Genomic DNA, 16,748 nt, shown 5'->3' on the forward strand with positions numbered 1-16,748 from the left:
ATCAGCAACCAGACTCAACATCTGGACATCACTCACCTCTGTCACACACATGCAGGTATGTTGGTGTTGATATTAACGTTGATTAATAAGCTGATCTATCAAGTTGCTGATGTTTTTTGATACATGTGTGCAATTTGTCCTTTGGCCAAACCAAAAACAAGCATGCACTTTGTAGTATAGGACAGATAAAACAAGCCCTTCTAAGATTAGACATTTAATTCTTTATGGCACCTTCAAACAAGTGCTTGTGAATGATATTTTTGAACATGTAGAGCAAAGGGATTTGCAATAGGCTAAAGCTTTTATTGCGGTGCGGCATAGCGTGACAACTGTAATAGAGAAGATGCAAATGTGCTGTTAGTTGGTTGCACAAAAAAGCAAGTAGCTCTATGGGAAAGAATACAGAAGAAATCGCAATGTATTAGTGAGTAAACTACAAAAACGTCAGTACACCTGATCTGCAAGCTCAGAGAGAGCAAGCCGCCATCAAATTAATACAAGAAATGTCTAGGCCGTGTTTACACTTTGTATTAAGATGTGTTTTGGTCGATCGGATCACAAGTAGACGAGGGAGACATATTCTTATTTACACAAGGGGCTCTGTGACGGCTGGTAAAAGACGAGGAAGCAATTGCAGGCAATCAGAAGAAGTTTATTGAAATGAGAGTCCAGAATGTAGGCAATGGCAACGAAGGTCTACGGTGGCGTGAGAAGAGCTGAAGGGTGAAGTCGCAGGTGAAGGTGATGACGGTCAATGGATGAAACCAGGAACAGACCGGAATCCTGACACGAAGACGACAACACGAATACAATCCAGCACACGAACACGGAAGACGGTAAACCAACTAGGCAGTGGAGACATGAATGAGGATCTGACAACAGACAGAGAGATGAGTGAGTATATGTAGCTGAGTGGAGATGAGGATCAGCTGGAGCGAGACAATCAACACACAGGTGACAACAATCAACCAAACGAGCACATGGAGACTACGTGAGTACAACAACAAACACAAAACATGACACGGAGGAAACAATGGATTTCCTACCGTGACAGTACCCCCTCCCCTAGGACGTCACCTGACGTTCCCAGCCTGCTTTACCTGTAGATTGTAATCATCAATAAGGCGGTGATCCAGTATGTCCCGAGCAGGAACCCACCTTCTCTCCTCCGGACCGTAACCTTCCCAATCCACCAAGTACTGAAATCCGCGTCCCCTCCGTCTAGAGTCCAGAATACGATTGACCAAATATGTGGTCTCCCCATTAACGATACGAGGCGGGGGGGGAACCGGGGCAGGCGGGTTAAGACGGGAAAAAATCACCGGTTTAATTTTGGACACATGGAACACGGGATGAACCCTCCTGTACGCCGGAGGAAGGCTAAGACGCACTGTTACCGGATTAATGATTTTGGTAACAGAAAACGGGCCAATAAATTTGGGAGCAAGCTTATTCGAAACGGAACGCATCTGAATATTCTGGGTAGAAAGCCACACTCTTTGACCGACGACGTAACGGGGAGGCTTCGACCGGTGGCGATCGGCCTTAGCCTTGGTGCGCGACCTAGCCTGGAGCAGAGCTCTGCGAGCTCTGGTCCAGGTGCGGTGACACCTCTGGACTAGTGCGTGTGCGGAGGGGACCGAAACCTCGGATTCCGTACTGACAAAATTAGGTGGTTGGTACCCTAAACTACACTTAAATGGAGACATGCCCGTAGATGACACTGGTAAAGAATTGTGTGCGTACTCCACAATTGAGAGTTGCTGACACCAGGACGAAGGATTATTGGAAGCCAAACATCGCAAAACCCTCTTCGACATCCTGATTGGCTCGCTCGGTTTGACCATTGCTCTGGGGATGGAACCCGGAAGAAAGACTAACAGTCGCTCCTAACAATTTACAAAATTCTCGCCAAAATTTGGACACAAATTGGGGACCCCTGTCAGAAACCACGTCTGTCGGAAGGCCATGTATACGGAAGACGTGGTCAATGACAGCTACCGCTGTTTCCTTGGCTGATGGTAATTTGGGCAAGGGAATAAAATGAGTCGCCTTCGAGAACCGGTCCACTACGGTTAAAATCACCGTATTGCCCTTAGAGGGCGGGAGGGCGGTAATGAAATCTAGCGAAATGTGGGACCAGGGTCTCGAAGGGACAGACAGCGGTAAGAGTAACCCATCTGGAGGTCGATTGGAAGTCTTACCAATAGCGCAAACTGAACAAGCCAAGACGAAGTCGTGGACGTCACGAGCCATACCAGGCCACCAAAATCGTTGCTTGACTAGAAACCTAGTTCTACTAACCCCTGGGTGACAAGCAACACTGGAACAATGACCCCACTGGAGAACGTCTGACCGTAACCCCTCCGGCACAAACAATCGGTTCGGTGGGCAACGAGCCGGGGGCGTTACCCCTTCTAAGGCGGTCAACACCTTCGATTCGACCTCCCATCTGAGCGCGGAGATAATGATGGTCCCCGGTAAAATGGGCTCGGGAGTAGCAGTACGATCGGAACGCTCAAAAAGACGGGATAAAGCATCGGGTTTGATGTTTTTGGAACCCGGCCGGTAAGAAAGTGTAAAATCGAAACGACCGAAAAACAATGCCCACCGAGCCTGCCTGGAGTTAAGTCTTTTGGCGGTTCTAATGTATTCGAGATTCTTATGGTCCGTCCATACAATGAAAGGTACACCCGACCCTTCAAGCCAGTGACGCCATTCTTCCAGTGCAAGTTTGACTGCCAACAACTCTCGATTGCCAATGTCATAATTAACCTCTGCAGGAGATAAACGGTGAGAATAATACGCGCAAGGATGCACCTTTCCGTCTGAGGATGCGCGTTGGGACAACACTGCTCCTACCCCCACCTCTGATGCGTCGACCTCCACTATGAATTGACGTGAGCGATCAGGGGTGACGAGAATGGGAGCTGAAACAAAGCAGCTTTTCAGTTTGGCAAACGCAGCCTCGGCTGCGTTTGACCACCTGAACGTCAAACTAGGGGAGGTCAAGGCGGTCAGAGGAGCGGCTAGTTGGCTGAAATTGCGAATGAAACGCCGGTAAAAATTGGCGAACCCCAGAAATCTCTGCAGGGCCTTGCGAGACTCTGGGGATGGCCAATTTACCACAGCCTTAACCTTCTCAGGATCCATGCGAACACCCTCAGTCGAAATGATGTGTCCTAGAAAAGAAACAGACTGTGCATGAAAAACGCATTTCTCCGCCTTGACAAACAATCCATTCTCTAGCAACCGCAGAAGCACTCGTCGTACGTGTTGCACGTGTTCCTGGAGAGACGAAGAAAAAATCAATATGTCATCCAGGTAAACATATATGAACCGATCGACCATGTCTCGCAACACGTCATTGACGAGTGCTTGGAAGACTGCCGGCGAGTTCGTTAGCCCAAAAGGCATCACGCAGTACTCAAAATGGCCTCTAGGGGTGTTAAAGGCAGTCTTCCACTCATCCCCCTCCCTGATACGGACCAAATGATAAGCATTACGTAAGTCCAATTTAGTGAAAACGGACGCTCCCTGCAACCTCTCAAAAGCTGAAGACATAAGCGGCAAAGGATAGGTATTCCTTACCGTTATGTTGTTCAGCCCTCGGTAGTCAATGCAAGGTCGCAAGGATCCGTCCTTCTTTCCCACAAAAAAGAACCCCGCCCCCGCTGGAGAAGAAGAAGGGCGGATGAACCCCGTTGCTAGAGAACTGGATATATATTTCTCCATGGCCGCCGTCTCTGGAATAGACAAAGAATATAACTTGCCCTTAGGCGGAGAAGTACCTGGCAATAACTCTATCGCACAGTCATAGGGACGATGAGGAGGAAGAGAATCAGCCCGAGACTTACTGAACACCTCCTTCAGGTCGTGGTACTCCGCGGGCACGTTAGCCAAATCCACTGCTTCCCCCTGAAACACAGACTCAGAAACATTAACACCAGCAGACAAAAGACAAGACAAATGACACTCCTCGCTCCAGCTAACCACCGATCCGAGGCGCCAATCGATCCTGGGGTTGTGTTTCTGGAGCCAGGTGTGACCAAGAACAATGGGGGATTGAGGTGAGTCCGTGATGTAAAATGAAATCTCCTCCGTATGGTTGCCAGATGTGATGAGAGAAACCGGTACAGTGGTCTGTGTGATGACTGGCAGTCTGTGTCCGTTGAGTGCAAAAGGTGCAATGGGGTGTTTGAGGGAGGTGAGAGGAATGTTGAGTTTAGTAGCCAACTTACAATCCATAAAACTACCCTCTGCCCCAGAATCCAACAAAGCGTGATGATCGAGTGCGTGGGTGGACCACCGTAGACTCACCGGAAGGAGTGTCGATGTAGATGAGGTCTTCCTGGCAGAGATCCCACCCGATAGTAGCCTCCGTTTTACTATCGGGCTTGGTCTTTTACCGGACAGCGCTGAATGTGATGTTCTTGGCTGCCGCAGTATAAACATAGTCCCAGGGATCTCCGCCTGATCCTCTCCTCCCGGGAGAGCCGAGCTCGCCCCACCTGCATGGGTTCAAGATCTCCCGGTGGGCTGACCGCAACCTCTGAGCGCTGACGCTGAGCCTCCGGCCTGGTCGCGAGAACTGCTCTCCCCCTCCGTCTGGCGGCTTGGTCGAGTCGGTTGTCTACTCTGATGGTGAGGTCGATCAGGCCATTAAGAGAAGTGGGGAGCTCGACGGCGCGGATCTCCTGTTGGATGCGGTCAGCCAACCCATGCAGGAAGTGATCCCACTGCGCCTCTTCGTTCCACTTACACTCCGCCGCCAGGGTGCGGAACTCAATAGAATAGTCGGCTACGGACCTGTCTTCCTGACGTAGGTCCGTGAGAAGTCTAGCCGCCTCCCTCCCGGCGACGGAGCGGTCGAAGACCCGTTTCATCTCCTCCGAAAGGGCGTGGAACGAGGCACAGCAGCTGTCTTGGTTCTCCCACACCGCCGTCCCCCAGAGGGCAGCCCTCCCCGTCAGTAGTGACAAGACGAATGCCACCTTCATTTCCTCGGTGTGAAACGTGCGGGGCTGCAGGGCGAAGTGCAGAGAACAATGAGACAGAAATGATCGACAAAACTTTGGCTCACCCGCATATTTCTCAGGGATGGGGAGGCGTGGTTCGGACTGGGAAATCCCTCCGGAGATGATCGGCGGTGTGGGTGGCGTGGGAGGCGCAGCGGGTGGCGGTTGTTGTTGTCGTTGAGTCTGGAGAGCGAGCTCGGACACCTTCGTCACCATTGCTTGGAAAGCTCGACCCATCTCATCTATCGCCTTGTCTTGGCGATCCATGCGATCAACGGCTCTCTGCAAAAACTCCTCTAGATGAGATGGGGGGAGATCGCCTGCTGCTTCCATGATGGTCAGATCCTACTGTGACGGCTGGTAAAAGACGAGGAAGCAATTGCAGGCAATCAGAAGAAGTTTATTGAAATGAGAGTCCAGAATGTAGGCAATGGCAACGAAGGTCTACGGTGGCGTGAGAAGAGCTGAAGGGTGAAGTCGCAGGTGAAGGTGATGACGGTCAATGGATGAAACCAGGAACAGACCAGAATCCTGACACGAAGACGACAACACGAATACAATCCAGCACACAAACACGGAAGACGGTAAACCAACTAGGCAGTGGAGACATGAATGAGGATCTGACAACAGACAGAGAGATGAGTGAGTATATGTAGCTGAGTGGAGATGAGGATCAGCTGGAGCGAGACAATCAACACACAGGTGACAACAATCAACCAAACGAGCACATGGAGACTACGTGAGTACAACAACAAACACAAAACATGACACGGAGGAAACAATGGATTTCCTACCGTGACAGTCTCGATGTATAAACGTTGCGTATGCACAAAAAAGCCATTAATATGTGGGTATGCAATTTTTCATGCATTTATCAGGATTTATAAAAATAAACTTAGCATAAATATGTGCACACCACACTCTAGACCGTGTTTATGTCCTCTTTTACTGGAGTGAGCAAAGTACCCAGATAGCAAGCAATGATCAAAATAATGTTAAATCAATGTTAATGTGTCAACGTTAACCGCATTAAATCAATATTACTTTTGCATCCGCAATTAATGTTGAAAAAATGTTGAAATTTTAACAAAAAATCAATGGTAATGTCATTGAATCAATGTTACAATGTGATGTTGGTTCAACATCATGCTTGAACTCTCAGAAAATGAAACACAACTACAACTGACTTAAAGCCACACAGCCTGAAATCAACTGAAGATAAAAGAAGACAATAAATCTCTCAAGATCTCAGCAGAAGCTCTTTTTGAGAATTAACAGAGGTTTAGATGTTGATGTTTTATTGAAAATGTTTGGTCACCATTTTGGTGATCAGTGTTTCCTTTAGTTGGGCAGTTTGACTCTTGGATTTTTGTGTGAGTTTGTGCTCTTTGTAACAGTGTTTACCAAAACACATAACTATTGATGTCTGTGTCTCTAAATGACAGAGATTTTATTTTATATATACATGTATTGCATTTATTTTAACTGGTCAAAAATAGCACATCTATGACACAAATTGTGATTTATGACACATTAGTGTGTTAAATATTTTAACACATTGCCTGTGTTAAGAAGAATAACACACTGGTTGAGTTAAAAGTAACACAAAATATGTTGTCCTTAACTAGACACATGGGTGTGTTAAGATATAACACAGGTTGTGTTGTTTTTAACACATCTGTTTTAAAAGTGATGTATCATTATTTGGTATTGTACTCCTGAGCATGTTTTTTTATATTTGCATTCATTGGTTTTTATACTTCTAGTATGTGCATCTGTATTAGTTTTTATACTTTTATTAGTGGTCTTACATTATAATTCATAAATTCAGTCCTAGTAAATATACTTCGAACTTCAAACATAGATTACATACATAGATTAGGACAGATTCAGTCACACTAATGCTTCATTTCATCCATTACAGATCAACACCTACCTTTGTACATAGTGCTGATCTCTGCTGCTGCTGCTGGATCTCTGTTGATTGTACTCGTGATCTGCTGCATCTGCAGGAGATGTAGAAAAACAGGTCAGGAGGGCAATTCATCTGTATAAATATACATCTTTTTTTAGGAAAGAAATTTCAATATAATATTGAAACTGTTGTTTTAACACATTATTGTTAATGCAGTCGAGACACGGGAGGAAGACGGAACTGATTCATCATTGTGTAAATCAACAACACGACAAGAGGTAACAAGTTGCAAGAAGTTTTTGCAGTCAGTTATAGTGTGTTTGAAGTTTGCAGCATCAGTTGGTCTGTGAACAGATGTTTGTGGTTTATCGACTCAACCGTTATTATTACCTTCAGTAGAGAGCAGATCAAAAAGATTGTTTAAGGTCACTATTTGCACCTCAGTGTAAGTTTTTCCATTGTACAGGGCTATTTTGATTTTTCAGGCCTCAAAAAAAAAAAAAAAAAAAGAAAGAAAAAACAGTGCAAATCAAAATATTAGTACATAGAATATGTATTTATTTATAAATGTATACAGGGAGTGCAGAATTATTAGGCAAGTTGATTTTCTGATCATATTTTTTTCCCAAGCACATTTTACCAATTCCAATCCACATCAATCTTAATAACTACTATTAATATTGTTTTTAATCATTTATAAGTGATATATAATTGTTCATGAAGGCTGGAAATGAAAAATGCCTTATATTCAGGTGTGCAGAATTATTAGGCAAGTTTTCTTTTACAGGCAAAATGAGCCAAAAAAGAGATTTAACTCAGACTGAAAAGTCAAAAATTATTAAATACTCATGAGAAGGACGCAATACTAATGCAATACTAGAAATTGCAAAGTTAAAGCATGACCAAGGGACAGCAAAATGCTCATTGGGTCAGCGGGGTCAGACAAAAACAGGTGGAAAAGAAAAGACACGTTAACTGCAAAATAATTAAGAATTATGTGTGAAACCATCAGGAACCCTTTAGTCTCCAGCGCCACCATTTTCCAGAACTGCAACCTACCTGGAGTCTCCAGAAGTGCAAGGTGTCAGGATCTCAGAGACTTAGGTTAGCTAAAGAATCCTAAAAAATGACCCGCTCTTGATAAGAATCACAAGCTGAAGTGTTATAAAATACATGAAGACTGGGTTTTTATAGGCCTTATAAACAGACAGCTTGAGAGTGACTCCTGAAGGACCAGCACCACATCCTCTTGTATCACTGTTTGAAGAATTTATCTTCCAGAATCTGGCAGTAAGTTTTGGAAGATCATTTTTAGTCCATCTCTGCAAGACAGACATTTCAGGATAAGAGATGGACTAAAAGTGAACTCAAACACCTTACTGCCAGATTCTGGATAAATTCTTCAAACAGTGGTACAAGAGGATGTGGTGCTGGTCCATCAGGAGTCATTCTCAAGCTGTCTGTCTATAAGGCCTATAAAAACCCAGTCTTCATGTATTTTATAACACTTCAGCTTGTGATTCTTATCAAGTGCAGGTCATTTTTTAGGATTCTTTAGCTAACCTAAGTCTCTGAGATCCTAACACCTTGCACTTCTGGAGACTCCAGGTAGGTTGCAGCTCTGGAAAATGGTGGCGCTGGAGACTAAAGGGTTCCTGATGGTTTCACACTTAATTCTTCACCTTAATTCTTAATTATTTTGCAGTTAACATGTGTCTTTTCTTTTCCACCTGTTTTTGTCTGACCCCGCTGACCCAATGAGCATTTTGCTGTCCCTTGGTCATGCTTTAACTTTGCAATTTCTAGTATTGCATTAGTATTGCGTCCTTCTCATGAGTATTTAATAATTTTTGACTTTTCAGTCTGAGTTAAATCTCTTTTTTGGCTCATTTTGCCTGTAAAAGAAAACTTGCCTAATAATTCTGCACACCTGAATATAAGGCATTTTTCATTTCCAGCCTTCATGAACAATTATATATCACTTATAAATGATTAAAAACAATATTAATAGTAGTTATTAAGATTGATGTGGATTGGAATTGGTAAAATGTGCTTGGGAAAAAAATATGATCAGAAAATCAACTTGCCTAATAATTCTGCACTCCCTGTACATTTATTAAAATGTTTTTTTTTTTTTCAACAACAGTAATATATTGTCATTGATAAGTTATTATACATTAAAGTCCATTGTTGGATACCATGACAGCCGGCACATAGGAAAGCTACTATGAACACATTTAAAACACACACTCACTTCATTAAAACACACATTAAAACATATTGTGATAGATCAGTGGTTCTCAACTCCAGTCCTCGGGACCCACTGCTCTGCACATTTTGTATGTCTCTCTTATCTGACACACTCAATTCAGTTCATGCAGACTCTCCTAATGAGCTGATGATCTAAATCAGGTGTGTTAAATAAGGGATACATACAAAATGTGCAGAGCAGTGGGTCCCGAGGACTGGAGTTGAGAAACACTGTGATAGATAATACATGTCATCCATTTAAAATGTTATAGTTTTAATCTTGCTCTGTCAGTCTCGTGTCACACCGGTGTATCATTTCACTAGATCACTCCTGTTATAATCATGGAGTTGTTGCATTGTGACGTCTTTAATTTATGGACAGACCATTTCTAATTTTTATTTTTGCTTGTGATGTGATCTGTGGCCAAAATTATCTTTGATATGTTTAAAATCAAATCTAATCTGGTTTATTATTGTAAAATCACCTGTACAAAATCAGCTTTTATACCGTCAGAGTTGTTACCCGTGTTAGCTGTGCTGAAGTCTGTCCTCGTCTCTGCGGTTCATGATTATCTGAACTGAAATGCAGCTTTAACGGCCGTTGGTTTCTTTGCAGATGTGCTGCAACAAGTGCCTCTGCTGTTGCTTTAGTGTGAAAGACAGTCATTCTCAGCACAGGCTGTTGTGACAAACCTGATAAACTTCTAACTGTTAAAAAAGTCACGATTGATGTCATTTCCTCTTGCTGATCCATGTTATCATCTGTTCTGTAGGGAGACCGGGAATGGTTGTAACATTTTTGACATTTCTGTCCTTATCTTGGAGTTCTTTTAAGCCTGTGCGTTCAAAATGTGATTGAAACTAGTTAAGTGTCATATATTAAATGACATAGCTGTTATCTTTGCAGCACAAACAGAAAATGCATGATTGAGTTTCAAACACGAGAAGTGAAATGTTACAATTCACTCCATGGTCCGGGTTAGTTGTAACAGAGCTTGGAGTGAGATGTAACATTATGATATCCACTAGCAAAAAAAAAAAAAAAAAAAAATCAGTTTTGAAAGCTTTTTATTCAAAAAAGTCTTGTAGCCATGAACTAGCTCACCTTACAGCTAACATCAAAAACGTTGGCACTAACAACTTGCATGAAAAATATCTACACAGACACACAATAAACATAACTTAACTTTGATGAGTTTAACTACAAAGTAAAAGTTGCCATAAAAAAAATAAATTAATTAAGTAAAATAAGTTACTTTCTTGTATCAAAATGAGTTCTTCTTCTCTAAAATCTGCTGTCAGCCACAGGGCTCTACTTTACCGCATGTGGAATAAGGACTAAACCGAGCATGTGTGAAGTGAATCAGGTGATTTGTAACTTGTTCTTGATTGGAGAACTTGGAAGTGTTACAATTAACCCGTGTTACAACCAGCCTCGTCGCAAGATGGCCGCCACGCCTGAGCCCTTGGTCAAAATGGCCGCCACCACGCCTTAGCCCTCAGCCGTAATGGTCTCCACACCTGTGCATTTGGGCCTTTTAGTGGAGTATGATGGGAGGTCCTGGAGCCCAGAGTCTGCTACAGTGTCTGCCTCAGTCCGTGACAAGAGTCCAGAGGCGACTCTCTCTCCTTCGTCCCCTCTTTCCTTTGTCCCGAATTCTGAGGCGACTCCCTTCCTCGAACACAGTCCAGTTCTTGTGTTAGCCCCAGTCCCTGAGTCCGTTTCCTAGCCCAGAGGACATTAGTGTCTATAATGACACTAGCTATTGTGTGTGTTTGGGCCACCCACACAAAGGCTCCAGCCCCTGACCAGCGTCCAGTGGTAGCTCCAGTTCCCATCCCGAGTCCAGAGAGGGCTCTAGTCCCTGAGTCAGTTCCAGACTCCGCTTCAGTCCCTGAGTCCACTACAGACTCCACTCCAGCCTGCGAGCCTGCTTCAAACACCGTTCCAGCCCAGAGACCCATAGCTCCTCCCAAGTATTTTTTGGGGGGGGCGCCATATACACGTGACCATAGGTCCCGAGTTACCGGCACTGCTCTGGGCCCTCGAGTTGCCTGACCCGGCGTGGCCCCCCGGACTGCCCGATCCGCTCTGGAAGCTCCCTATCCCCTGAACCACGCCCTTACCAGCCTCCAGAGTACCCACCCCCCTCCCCGGTTGGACTTTTTTGAGGCAACTTCTGGGAGGGGGGAGTAATGTAAGTGGTCTGTGTTTGTTTCTCTGTGTCACTTGTTCTTTTGTTCAGTTTTCCCGCCTCTAGTTTGTTCCTTTGGTCACCCTGATTGAGTTCTATCAGTCCAAGCTGTGTCTTGTTTATTAGCCTTGTTTGCCCCTTTGTCTGTCCTGTATATATTCCCTGTGTTCTTCCTCAGTCTTTGTCTCTGTAATACGTCTGTGTAGTGCTATGTGTATTGTTCTCCTCCGTATTGTCATTAAAGACCTGGTCATTGAAGCTCCATCGTCCACATGTATTCCCCAAAACCATGCAGTGTGACACCATCCCTGGTCTCCTCCTAGTAGTAGTTTAAAAAAAAAATGTCAGTATTTGTACATTAAGTTTTGCATAGAGAAACCTAAGCTTGTCTTCTGTTAATTTCATGTTGCACCAGCAGGTTCCTGATTGAGTTTGTGTTTCCTTTCAGAAATCAAAGACGGAGTCTGTGTATGAAAATGTCCCCAAAAAACGATGATCAAATGCTGTATCTTTCTACTGGAACTGATGTCAGAGGTCATACAGGACAACGCCTCACGTTTTTGGTTTTATTCACATTAATTCTATGACAAGATGTCTAAATTTGTTTTTGCTCATATGCACATAGTTGTTATTGTATTGTTTGAAATGTTGTTTCTCTGCATTAGTTTAATTTAGTGGTCCTCTATTAGCATCCAGAAACTCAACTAAAATGTGCTAATTTTATCTTATCATTTGGAAGTTTATCTAACTTTAATTATTAAACATTTATCCTACTCTTCTGTGCTCCTTTGTCTATCAATTACTGTTCTTGTTTGTTTGTTTTCTCTGGTTTACAATATTACACACACACAATGCTGAATATTTTGGAATGTAACAAGCACGTCATCACTCTCTGATGTCTCTCTAGCAGAGGTGTAAAGACCAGGGGTCAGAAAGTAAAAGTCCTGCCATATTTTTACTCCACCCACTGAAGCAGTGTTAAAGTTAATGAGATAATAACTGAATGATGATTGACTATTATTGAAGACACCTGAAGTTAACAAGCAGAACAACTAAAGGAGAAAATCACATAAAATTTTATGTCACCATCATGGTATCAGTGTTTGCTTTTTTTGAGCTCATGACTCTTTAATTTTTGAATTTGCTTGGCTGTTAAAGTACAATAGCTTGACAAGCAAAGAGAAAACATGAGCTGGTTATGTTTTCACATAATCATTATTTTTCACCTAAAACCATTAAAAACATGTTTTTTTAAAGGTTTTTAACAGTTATAGCACCACCCATGGTCCGTTCTCCATAAAATTTGGCATGCTTCTTTAGAGTCATATGCTGCTATTTTTGTACAGTTCTGAGTTTTTGTTTAGGCTTTATAGGCTTTTGGGTATATTTAACCACACCCATTTCATAAATTACGCTATTACAGCAACCCAAAGAGTAAAGTTCAATTTTTTTTTTTTTTTGATAATTTTTGATCTAGAGTCCAGAGAATTGTCTCGTTCCAAAAAGGTTTTTCACATAATCATGAATATTTAATGAACGATTTGATTGACAGCATTTGTTCTTGAGGCAAAGTTGTTCAGAATGTGGAGATCGATCCAATGATCTGTGAAACACCACGTGATTACAGAGGCGTAAAAAATCATTAGCACCATCTTCTTACAGACCTCTAGGCCCATGAGTTGAACAAGCCCACTGAGTTTTGTTCCGATCGGCCTCCGTTAACCTTGTCTAATATGTGCTCAAAATTCATTGGTCGATGGTGGCCATGTTTATCGAGATATGCCAGTGTCCTCATAATTTATCATGCACCCTTGGACCAAGACACTGCATGCCAAATTTCAAGTCAATCGGACTAATGGTTGCACAGTTTCAGCTGTTTTCATGTTTTTTGGTGTCCAATCGACAGGATTTTTTTTTATCATGACCAAAGATTGAGCCCATACTGAGGCTCTGGAGTGTACCGAGTTTGATGCAAATATTTCATTTCAGTTTGTCAACTCAATTAATTTCTCATTTCTCATCTAATTTCTCAACTTTAAAGGGTTAGTTCACCCAAAAATGAAAATTCTGTCATTTATTACTTACCCTTATGTCATTTCACACCTGTAAGAACTTCATAAATCTTTGAAACACAAATTACGATATTTTAATTGAAATCCGATGGCTCCGTGAGGTCTGCATAGGGAGCAATGACATTTCCTCTCTCAGGATCCATAAAGGTACTAAAGGGTTAGTTAGTAAAGAAAGTCATCATTAAAATACTTCATATAACTCCAGTGGTTTAATCTCAATTTTATGAAGCGACACGGGTGCTTTGTTTGCACAAAAAACATAATTTACCACTTTATTTACAAAATATTCATCTCCAATGCATGTACAAAACACAACAACATATCCTCTCGCAACAATGAGTCAACATGCATGCGGTAAATTATTAATTTTTGAAATTATGAATGAAATTATAAATTATGTTTTTGGGTTTTTTGCACAAACAAAGCACTCGTGTCGCTTCATAAAATTGAGGTTAAACCACTGGAGTCACATGGAGTACTTTAATGACTCAACCACCTTTCTGGGGCTTGAAAATGAAAACAATGTGAGGGCGAGTATAATAAATGACACAATTTTCTTTTTTGAGTGAACTAACGCTTTAAAGCTGCTGTAGGTAACTTTTGTAAAAAAATATTTTTTACATATTTGTTAAACCTGACATTATGTCCTGACAGTAGAATATGAGACAGATAATCTGTGAAAAAATCAAGCTCCTCTGGCTCCTACCAGTGGTCCTATTGCCATTTGCAGAAATACACCGCTCCCGGTAAGAAACAACCAATCAGAGCCAGGAGGAGTGTCTTAGCAGTGTCAATCAATCAAGCTCGCGTGCGCGCTGATCACACTCCTGTCATGCACAGTGTACAGGCGTCAAATTCAAGATTACCGGTGTGCCGCAAAAGTTTACAAAAGTTACCTACAGCAGCTTTAAACAATACATGTAATCCAATCAGATGTTACAGTCGTAAAACCATGATCAATCTTGCTCTGTCAGTCTCATGTCACACCGGTGTGTTGTTTGAATTTAGTCTTTAGTTTAGGGACAGACCATTTCTATTTTTTATTTTTGCTCCTGATGTGATCTGTGGCCCAAATGTCCTTTTGTGTAAAATCATATGTAATGTGGTTAGATTAACCCATACAAAATCAGCTTTTATGCCATTAGATTTTCACTGGATAGAAAGTAGGACATAAAGTTGTTACCCATGTAACAAAGAACCCAAAGGTTGCTGGTTCGATTTCAGTAATGACAGGAAATGACTGAGGTGCCCCTGAGCAAGGCACCTAACCCCCAATCACTAACCGGGCCTTCACATGTCACTTTCATGTTAGCTGTGCTAAAGTCTGTCCTCGAGCTGCAGCGTCTCTGCGGTTCATGATTATCTGAACTGAAATGCAGCTTTAGCCATTGGTTGCTTTGCATATGTGCTGCAAAAAGTGCCTCTGCTATTGCTTTGTATGAAACGGAGTCATTCTTAGCACAGGCTGTTGTGACAAACACAGCAAAAACTCCAGTGTTCAATTACCTCTCCTGGAAGAGAGATTTGACGTGAATCACCAAATTCATTTAGAGTCAATCTCTGAGTTAGATTTACATTATTGATTACAGCAGCACTGTGATTCTACAGCACAAGATCAACTTTATCAATATAATCTGAAGGATTTCTTAAAAGTTCTGATCAAAAAACTACCATCATGCATTGCTGCATGAATAAATTATAAGCTGAATTGACTATTCTTAATATTTTCTTCGATTTTTTGTCATTTTTAAGTGACATTTAGTAGCTTGTTTTCTAGTGGTGAGTTGATCTGTTTATTTGAACATGCTGTTTGTCACTGCTGTTGAGATTAGCTGATTCTTGATGAAGTTCTTTGATCAGAACAACTTTTTTTAAAATCTTTCAGATTATATTGATAAAGTTGATCTTGTGCTGTAGAATCACAGTGCTGCTGTAATCAATAATGTAAATCTAACTCAGAGATTGGGCTCTAAATGAGTTCAGTGATTCAGATTAAATAATGGTTAAAGATTAAATAAACTCAGTTATAACAGCCCAAACAAAATCTAATATTAAAAATTTAAAGGTCAAAAGCCCAAACTAAAACAAACACTGATTTACATAATGGTGACTTACAAATTGTGATTTTTTTTTCTCCTTTGGTGATTCTGCTTGTTATCATCAGGTGTCTTCAATAATAGTCAATCATCACTCAATTAATCACTTAATTATCTCATTAACTGTAACACTGTTTCAGTGTTCATTTAACACTCTTATTTTAACACTTTAACACTCTTGAGTGTGGTCTCACATATACTCCCAGGAGAGTTAATGCAGTGAAATTTTAGAACTTAATCTGTTTGATTTTATTGTTTAAAAGGTCATGACTGATGTCATTTCCTCTTGCTGCTCCATGTCAGCATTTGTTCAGCATTTAAAAAAAAAAAAAAAAAAGATTAAGCTTTGCACAGAGAACTATCACTTGGTCTGCTATTAATTTTCTGTTGTGTCAGTAGCGTTCCTGATTGAGTGTATTTTTTCTTGCAGAAATCGAAGACAGATGCTGTGTATGAAAATTTTCCCAAAAAACGATGATTAAATGCACTTCATATGCACATTACAGTTGTTATCGTATTGTTTAATTTAGTGGTGCTCTATTAGCATCAAGAAACTCAACTAAAATGTTCTATTTTTATCTCATCATATGGAAATTTACCAAACTTTCATTATTAAACATTGATCCCACCCTTCGCTCTGTTTGTTTTGTCTATCAATTATTGACTTTCCTATTTCATTTATTCAAATAATCACACAGATACTATGCTGGATATTTTGACAAATGTTGCACAAGCACGTCAACGCTCTTTAGTGTCCAAAGCAGAAAATCACATCTCTCTAAGACAGCTATACTAATAGTCACTAAAAGACTATAAGACATCCTCACCTGACCATTGCTCTGCCACCTGTTGCCTGTTTAATGACAAACTCAATTAAACACAGATTATGTCTACATAAAAATGTCATATTAACATCATTATATCAGCTGTGCCTGTACACATATAGGCTAATCTTGCCATTCCATCAAGATAGATAGACCTGAATCTTTTGTGATAAAGATACAGTTATTATTGCTAGTGATTGGCTGAAATCGTTTTAATGATGTTTTTGATTAATACACCATATTAGGATTGTTGATGTAATGTTATCAATGTCACATTTATACATTTTTTTTTGAATGTTTTATGATTGTAAAAGACTGACTTGCCATTAAAGAAGCATATTTTACCGTCCCTGTCCCATTGAGTGTACTTATCATTTT

At 41.5% G+C, this 16,748-nt stretch overlaps 1 long non-coding RNA gene across 2 annotated transcripts; it reads left to right on the forward strand.

The window, feature by feature from the left end:
- LOC125261479 lies at positions 1–16,210 on the forward strand. Of its 2 annotated transcripts, none has more exons than XR_007183317.1 (4): positions 1–55; positions 6,943–7,047; positions 7,150–7,211; positions 15,977–16,210. It is a non-coding gene; the product is annotated as an uncharacterized LOC125261479 (long non-coding RNA). The 2 variants fall into 2 exon arrangements; XR_007183316.1 differs by lacking the exon at positions 15,977–16,210 and adding an exon at positions 11,827–12,364.
- The last annotated feature ends 538 nt before the right edge of the window (positions 16,211–16,748 follow it).

This window comes from Megalobrama amblycephala, unplaced genomic scaffold, assembly GCF_018812025.1.
Source record: "Megalobrama amblycephala isolate DHTTF-2021 unplaced genomic scaffold, ASM1881202v1 scaffold417, whole genome shotgun sequence".
In the NCBI taxonomy this organism is placed as follows: Eukaryota; Metazoa; Chordata; class Actinopteri; order Cypriniformes; family Xenocyprididae; genus Megalobrama; species Megalobrama amblycephala.